Source organism: Lactuca virosa, chromosome 3, assembly GCF_052849685.1.
Source record: "Lactuca virosa cultivar CGN04683 chromosome 3, Lactuca_virosa_CGN04683_v6, whole genome shotgun sequence".
Taxonomy (NCBI): Eukaryota; Viridiplantae; Streptophyta; class Magnoliopsida; order Asterales; family Asteraceae; genus Lactuca; species Lactuca virosa.
In genome coordinates this window covers 206,531,981-206,540,774 of record NC_136428.1, presented here as the reverse complement: position 1 = coordinate 206,540,774, position 8,794 = coordinate 206,531,981, and positions in this window count along the sequence as shown.

The window sequence follows — 8,794 nt, the reverse complement described above, 5'->3', positions numbered from 1 at the left end:
CTTTTTGACCAATATCATATCCCAGAAAAGCACAAATAGTTGATTTTGAAGACAACTTATATCTCTCTACATGAGGCTTCAAGACAAAACATGTACACCCAAACACTTGTAAAGAAGAATAATATGGAAGTTGTCCAAACAACATTTCATAAGGAGACTTCCCAGAAGCGTACACAGTAGGAATGTGATTAATAACATAAGTGCTAGTATGAACAGCTTCTACCCAAAACATATTAGGAACTTGAGAAGAAAGTAGCAAGGATCTTGCAGTTTCTAGGAGATGTCAATGTTTTCTTTCTGCAACACCATTTTGCTGAGGAGTGTCTGTACAAGATGTGTGATGTACAGTGCCATCAGATGCCAATAATTATTTAAAATCATTGGAGGTAAATTCTCCTCCCAAATCACACCGAAAACATTTTATGAAAATAGAGTGTTGAGTCTTGACAAGAGCTCTGAATTTACTATATATAGTGAAAATGTTAGACCTGCGCTTCATAAAATAAACCAACATATAAGGAATGTAATCATGAATGAATGAAACATAATAGTTAGCTCCTGATTTAGAGGTGATCGGAGATGGATCCCACACATCAAAATGCATGAGATCAAAGGGAACAACATAACAAGTGACACTTTTATTAAACGGTAAAGAATAAAATTTTTGCAGTTTACAACCACAACAATACAAAATATCATCCATTTTCAAAGAAGCTAACACACCAGTGGAAACCAAAAACTGTAAACGAGACGTTAACACATGTCCCAATCGAGAATGCCAAAGATAAAAAAACAGACGACAAAGGCTTTAAACAAAAAGATGACAAATCGACACTAGATGCAGCAACATCAACAACATGTAGCTGCTCCAAAACATAGAGCTCCAAGTCTAAGGCCTATCCCAATCACCCTTTGTAACGCCCTGTTTCAAATCTTTCCCATTTCAGCGTGGTGAGTAAGGAGTGGGTATTAGCAGACATAGAACCCTTGAGGAATTGAGTTTGGTCTCATTTGTATATGGATAATGTATTTTGGACGATCCGGGTATTTCGTTTGTGTTTTCGACCCCAAGGGTATCGATAAAGGCGTTGGTTCAGGCCTTTTATGAATTTTGGATTTAAGTTCGGTTGGTTTTCAGGCTAAATAAATTTGATAGAAGTGTAGGGCTTCTCGTTACCTTTCCGAGGATATAAAGAATGTCGAAAACAGATAAAGGACGCAAAAGTTATGACCATTTGAAGTTAGAAGGGTTTTGGGTCGAACCAGGTACGCGGGGGCGTACCCGATGGGAACGCATGACGTTCAAGGAAAATGGTCGCGGGTCTGGATAGGAACGCAGTTCGTTCGTTGGGCAGATTCAAAAGCTCGTTTTTAGGGTTTAGTCCCTTTATAAGCATCATTATGGACCCAAACCTCTTCCATTCTTCAGCCTCCATCCTCTCTAACCCTAAGAACGAAACACTAGCCTCGATTTGAGTGATTCTTGAGCTTTAAAGTGATTTATGAGTATTTTGGTGCTTGAGGAGGAAGAAGAAACTTCTTGAAGAGTCATTGCTTGAGTTGGAGCTTTTGGATCCAGGCTTTGTGCACCTAGATCTATCTTCTGGAGGTATAAAGTCTCAACCTTGACAACTCTTTCATGTAGATCTAGCTAAGTGGTATTTTGTTATAGTTTTGGTCCCTTTGAGGTGGTTCTTGTGAGTAGAAGTTACTCCAGAACCTTTGAACTTCATATTTGGTCCTTGTTGAGGTTATGGAGTCATAAAGTTTGGATCTTGATGGGTGTAGACCGTCCATGCATGATTTGATAGTTATTTGATGAAGTTTGGGGACTTAGGGTTTTGATTTGGGTGCCATTGAGTTATGCTAATTCATAAAGTTGGAAACTTTATGACTTGAGAAGTCCCTTTGAATCAGATCTGGAAGTTTGGACTAAGGTCTTAAGGTAAAAGCTTGCATCTTGGCCTCTTTATGGAGTAAGAAGGCTTGAAATCATGATTGGGTCCTTTTGGACCATGCAAAGGTTCCAAGTTAACAACTTTATAGATTAAGTTACTGATATGAAACTATTTTGAGGATTTGAACGTTGGACTTAAGGTATTAAGACGTTTGGGGTAATTTTGGACAATGGTCGGGAACGTCGTGCGTTCATCTCGGGAACGCGACGCGTTCAGGCAAAGGGTCCTGATCGGTGGTCTAGCAACGAACGCCCTGCGCTCCACCAGGGAACGCAGCGCGTTGAGTTCATCAGTGTACTTTTTCGGCTTTTGGTGATAATCAATTTCAGCAACAAGGGCCAACTTGTAAAGACACTCCGAACCTCAAACCTAATATTCTGAAACGAAAGTTCGAGAACAAGAAAGGGAGTTGTTCAACTCAAGGACCTACAAAAGGGCAACAAGTTGGGGCAGTCAATACCCCCATCAGCACTGCTATCCCAACACCAACCACACCGTACTTAGGAAACCTCCCACACTGCAGCAAGTGCAACTACCATCATCATGGAGTCTGCTGAGTACTGCATTGCAATAGATGCAACATAAAGGGGCACACCGCCCGTTTCTGTAGGACTCCGGTCAAATTCATCACTTCAACTACCAACGTTGGAACAAGTCCAATATGTCATCTCTGTGGTGAGAAAGGACATTGCAAGAGGGAATGTCCAACAGAGAAGAACGACGGGGGAGCAGGAGGAATTTGACCCCAGAGAATGGGGAAACATAAAAGAACCCTGCTATAGTTTGGTACGCTTCCAAACCCCAATAATTTATAATTACTCTTTCATTCAAACCAAATCACAGCATTCATATAAAACTAAGAACCCTATCAGGTAAGCTATGATGGCTTAGTGTAAACATTAGGGACATTTATAATTAAGATTTGTAGATATAAAGTGAGTGATCCCGCCTCATTTCTTGTTCCTTGTTTGGTTGTGGATTTAGGGCAGGGGTGCTCAGTCAACTGTCTTACCAATCTTAATTATATGTGACTTATGTACACCAAGCGATGATAGAGATACCTAGTAGGAATCATCCCATGAAAGTTCATAGTTCAAAATTATCAGAACCCTCGTATTAGTAGTATCCGTCAATTTTGAATCAAAAAGGGGATTCGTAACAAAATAACAGAATAAAACTGAAGGCGCTGAAAACTTATGTACATAGAATTGTTCATTATCCTAGTAATCATCTCTTCCAGAATAACTTAATATCTACTTCGTTCAGAAGTTCCGACATCCTCATCCGACATGGTTTGGCTTGATCCTTACCATGCAATTTTTTTTAAGCCGTGTAAAAGAACTCTTTCCTTAATCAGCTGAAATTCTTCCAATCCATAACGCAAACCCTTATATCGCCTATCACTTCAAAACTTCAGAAGTACCTATGCGAGGGGTACCACACCTTCTAGCCTACTCAATAGATATAAAGCTTGAAACAGAAAGCACCAAAGAAGTCTCAAAAGTCAGTAACCACCCGTAACATACCCAAGAGATCTCTGAGGAAGACCACTTGTACTGCAGGTCAAGTTCAAGAATAGAGTATAAGAACTCATTAGGTTAATCTATCGCTGCTAGTTGTATATGAAAGAGTGGCATATAATTTAGACTCAACAAGATGTAGGATGTGTGATTCCGCCCTACTTCCTATTCCTTGTCTGGTTGTGGACTTGGGGCAGAGCCATCCAACCGAAGGTTTTGTTGATTTAAATTATATAGAACTCGTATACACGAGGTGAGGGTGGATGAGCCAAGGATGAGTCTTATCATGAACTACAGACAAGCTGGAGAAACGGACTAGAACCTACATCAAGGAGATTGTGCGACCGCATCGTGTACCAATATCCATTATCTCTGACATAGATAGTAGGTTCACCTCGCGATTCTGGCAGTCGCTGCAAAAGTCTCTGGGAACTAGGCTAGACATGAGTACCGCTTACCATCCACAAACCGACGGCCAAAGTGAGAGGACCATACAAACCCTGGAAGATATGCTAAGAACTGGTGTAATCGATTTTGGTAAAGCATGGGATACCCATTTACCACTAGTCGAATTCTCATACAACAATAGCTATCACTCCAGCATTAAAGTTGCTCCATTCGAAGCCCTCTATGGCTGGAAGTGCAGATCACCACTGTGCTGGGCTGAAGTGGGTGACACGCAACTAGCCAAGGGACAAGTACCCGACAGCGCTCTCACAGGCCCGAAAATCATAAGAGAAACAACTGAGAGGATTGTTCAGATTCGGGAACGACTAAAGGCTTCAAGAGACAGACAAAAGAGTTATGCGGACAAAAGGCGAAAGCCCTTGGAATTTCAGGTCGGGGACCGTGTGCTATTAAAGGTCTCGCCCTGGAAAGGATTAGTACGTTTCGGACAACGTGGGAAACCAAACCCAAGGTATATCGGACCATTCGAGATCCTTGCAAGGATCGGTCCGGTAGCATACAAACTTCAACTACCGCAGGAACTCAATAACGTACATCCTACCTTTCATGTGTTAAACTTGAAGAAATGTTTGTCCGATGAGACCCTCGTCGTCCCTCTGGACGAAATCAAAATCAAAAAGAGTCTCCACTTTATAGAGGAACCAATTGAGGTCATGGATAGGGAAATTAAACGAACAAAACAAAGTCGCATACCCATTGTGAAGGTCCGCTGGAATGCAAAACGGGGACCTGAATACACTTGGGAGCGCGAAGATCAAATGAAACAAAAGTATCCGCATCTCTTTTCCTAATCCACAAATGTTTATCTTACATTAAATTTCGGGACGAAATTCCCTCTAACGGGGGGATGATGTGACAACCCGATATTTCGAATCAATGTAATGACCTAAAAAGTCAAGAATTGTAATCTCTTTTGATATAATGAAATTTGCATCAAAAATAAAATGTTCAAAAGTCTCTATTGGGTTGCCTAAAAAGATAGTTATCATGTCAAGGTTTTCAGAAATATAAAGAACACTAAAATCCGGATTATAACGAAGAAGTTATGACCAACCTAAGATACACAGCAAGACCGTCAATACTGTTGAACGTAAAACGCGACGTTTCAATACAATAACTTTTATCCTTGGGCATCTAAATGAAAGTTATAGATTTCATTAAACCGTAAACGTACGTGAAAAGAATGTCCAAATCTGACTTCGTATGAGAAAGTTAGGATTTTTCGAAGTTTCGGACGTAGCAGTAGACAGGTAAAAACTCGAAATAGAGATCGAGCGACTTTTTGCCGGCGCAACCTAAACGAGAGTTCAAGGTCTCTACAATAGTAGCACAATGGTAAAAAGACAGACGAAAACGGACGTCGGATAAAGAAGTTATGGATTTTTAACGGAATTATCGTGTCCCAGCCTATTAAATAAAATATAATTAAAAATAAATTCAAAATTTGCCGACGAGGTCTAAATGAAAGTTGTAGAGTAATTTCTCACCTTCGCGTGGATATAAAGAACATCAAAAACAGAGCTCGTATGCAAAAGTTACGGATTTTACAAGTTCGAGGTGCATAAACCGAGACGATTTACGCCCAGCGTACCCTCGTACGCCCAGCGTACTCGGATGCTAGGCCCCGGATCGTCCACGTCACCCCTCTACGCCTCTATGCCCGTCCCATCCGAAGTCCGGCAGACGAGGATGTGGTAAGCGATGACGCACGGGTACGCCCCGCGTAACCTCGTACGCCTAGCGTACCGAGGGTCTTCAGCCCCTATAAAAGGAATGCGAGGGTTCCGGGCATAAGTGCTCATTTCCTCTCTTTCTCTTGCGTTTTTACTCCGTTTTGCGTGTAAGAAATATCCCGAAGCCCCGGTTTTCATACCTCAGCCCCGACGAAGGTCTGAAGCCCCGAGATTCCCGAGAATCTCACCACTTTCCGGTCGAAGTGCTGCCCGAGAAAAATCACATTTTCTTCGAATCATCACACTTTGCAGGTGACTTCATACCCCTACATTTTCACATCTTTTTCATGTTTTAAGGGGGGGGGGGGGGAATACAAGTGAAACACGATATAAACTCATACTTAAAATACACGTCGTTAGAAATGTTTTCAAATGCTTCATCTAGATTTTTGTTATGGATGATAAACAACATTTATACTAATATTACACTTCACATGCAAAGTTGATATCACACCAATTTTATGTTATCTGATGGAACATGCTTTTGATAAACTAAAATGGGTATAGTTTATGGGTTATTCATTACATCTCTACGTAAACATTGTGAAAATGAAATACTTTCATCTACATGAAATATAGACTTTTCTTTTCGTAAATCTATTAATACTAAGTGTTGTGAGACAGTCAACTTCAACGTACTCACAAGTACGCATTTCAAGTCCTGTATTATAAACCAAAATCTCTTGGAGGGAGAGCGTGATACTTGTGTATAGATCTATACGGGATTGACAATCCCGCACCTAAACTGTTAGCTACAGTTAGACCGACAGGTCTGGGGTGACAAACGTCATAACACTACAACGTCTGAAGAACGTTGTTACAGGCAGTCTGGGTCAATAGCATGGTTATAAAACTCACACGGAAGTATTAAAATAAGTTTGATTTACGAGACTTTCGATACATTCAGTAAATACATTATTTGAGTATAAATACACTAATCTATTCGAGCACGAAAGACAACATTGTACTCCAGCCTTTGGAATCTTTTTCAAACTATATGTAGAAAATATTGGATTTTCTGGAAAACACGTTCAGTTATTTTTACTAAAGGACATACAAAATTTCAGTACAAAAACGCTTATGAACTCACCAACTTAATTGTTGACATTTTTTTCAAAACTACTTGTATTTCTCAGGGAATCAGTAATACATGTAACCATCAGCTTTTGGAGAAGGAACGCTAAGGCGTCTATTATCAAAACATTTTAAATCATCATATTTGTAATATTCTTTTGAAACGTGTATTACACGCAACAATGTAAGTTTTTATTATATTTATGATGGTTGTGTTTACTTTCTTTACAATATTCAACTGTTATGATAGTACGTGAAGTCATCCGCCCCCGAATGTTTCCGCCATTCTGGTTTGGGGGTGTGACACAAAGGTTCCAAGTTAACAACTTTATAGATTAAGTTACTGATATGAAACTATTTTGAGGATTTGAACGTTGGACTTAAGGTATTAAGACGTTTGGGGTAATTTTGGACAATGGTCGGGAACGCCGTGCGTTCATCTCGGGAACGCGACGCGTTCAGGCAAAGGGTCCCGATCGGTGGTCTAGCAACGAACGCCCTGCGCTCCACCAGGGAACGCAGCGCGTTCGGTTCATCAGTGGACTTTTTCGGCTTTTGGTCATGGACTTGTCTTGGGGTTCGGGCTTGTTTCTTTGGGCTATGAATTATTTGTTTGGGCTCTGGTTGGGCCTCAGGACTTTGAGTGGACCTTAGGTTTGGTTTGGGCCTCGAGTTGTGTTGTTGGGCCATTAGTGGGCCTTGGGCCAAGTTTGGGTTGGACCCATTAAGGAACGCGTAAAATGGTCTTTTACCCTAGGAGTCGGGACTTATGAGTTTAGGCCGCGGTTAATGGGTTATGGCATAATCGTTAATTGGGATTTATTTGTTGTTAGTGTGGGATTTCCGGTTCGGCAGTCGAGTGTTATCAGATTGCAACGGATCGAGGTGAGTTTTCCTCCTGTAGGAACGGGTCGAAGGCACCAATGCCGGCCCGTATGTATGATTATATGTTCCGGATTTCGATCCGATGTCGGGCGGTGCCCGATGAAGGTTTATATGCTTTCCGGACGACGGTTCGATGTCGGGCGATGCCCGAGGAATGTTTGTATGCTTGATGTCTTCATGATTCTTGCATGTGTCTATGTTTATATGTTTTCCGGACTAAGGTTCTATGCCGGGCGGTGCCCGATGAATGTTTATATGCTTTCCGGATTTCGGTCCGATGACGGGCGGTGCCCGATGAATGTTTATATGCTTATGATATGTGATTATTATATGTGTATTGTTGATATGTTTATATGCATGCCGAGATCAGCTCGACGTCAGGCGGGGCCCGATGCCGGACATTATCCGATGCCGTACGGGGTCCGATGAAGGGACGGGGCCCACGATATGTCTATATGTGATTATGTGATTATGTGTATGGTATGTGGTAGTTTGGGGAAGCTCACTAAGCTTCGTGCTTACGGTTTTCAGTTTTGGTTTCAGGTACTTCTGGTAGCGAAGGGAAGAGCTCGGCATGACTGTATTGCACACACCATGATGTTCAGCCTGGGATGTTTACTCTGATTTTTATCGTTATGGATATTTTGATACACGCTTTTCATGGAATGTTTTAATAAAAACTGTTTATTTAATAATTTAAAACAAAACTTTGGGACCATATTTTATGTGTGTTACAAGTTGGTATCGGACCCTTGGTTTGAGGGATTCAGACACACTCTCTAGTGTGTCTGAACTCAAACTGAGGTCTTGGTATGAAATTTTCAAAAGAAAATCATTTTTATAAAAAGGAATTTTAAGAAGAGAAAAGGGTGTGGTGCATGCAATCAGCCGAGCTCAAGTAAGTTCTCCTAAATTACCCATACAAGCTTATATTATGATATGAAATGTGAATATATAAACTGCATGCTAGATTAGGGCTAAGGATCTAGGAAGGATGCCTTGTATGCCGACTGTATGTGCTTACTGAACTGCATGCTAGTACTGATTAATGAGTGATATGATGGCCTGATTAGGATATGCTTGGTTTTGGTTACTCAATGCTCGAATGCTGCTTGATTTGTGCTTTTAGGAGTTCTAGATATCTTTAACTAACTAG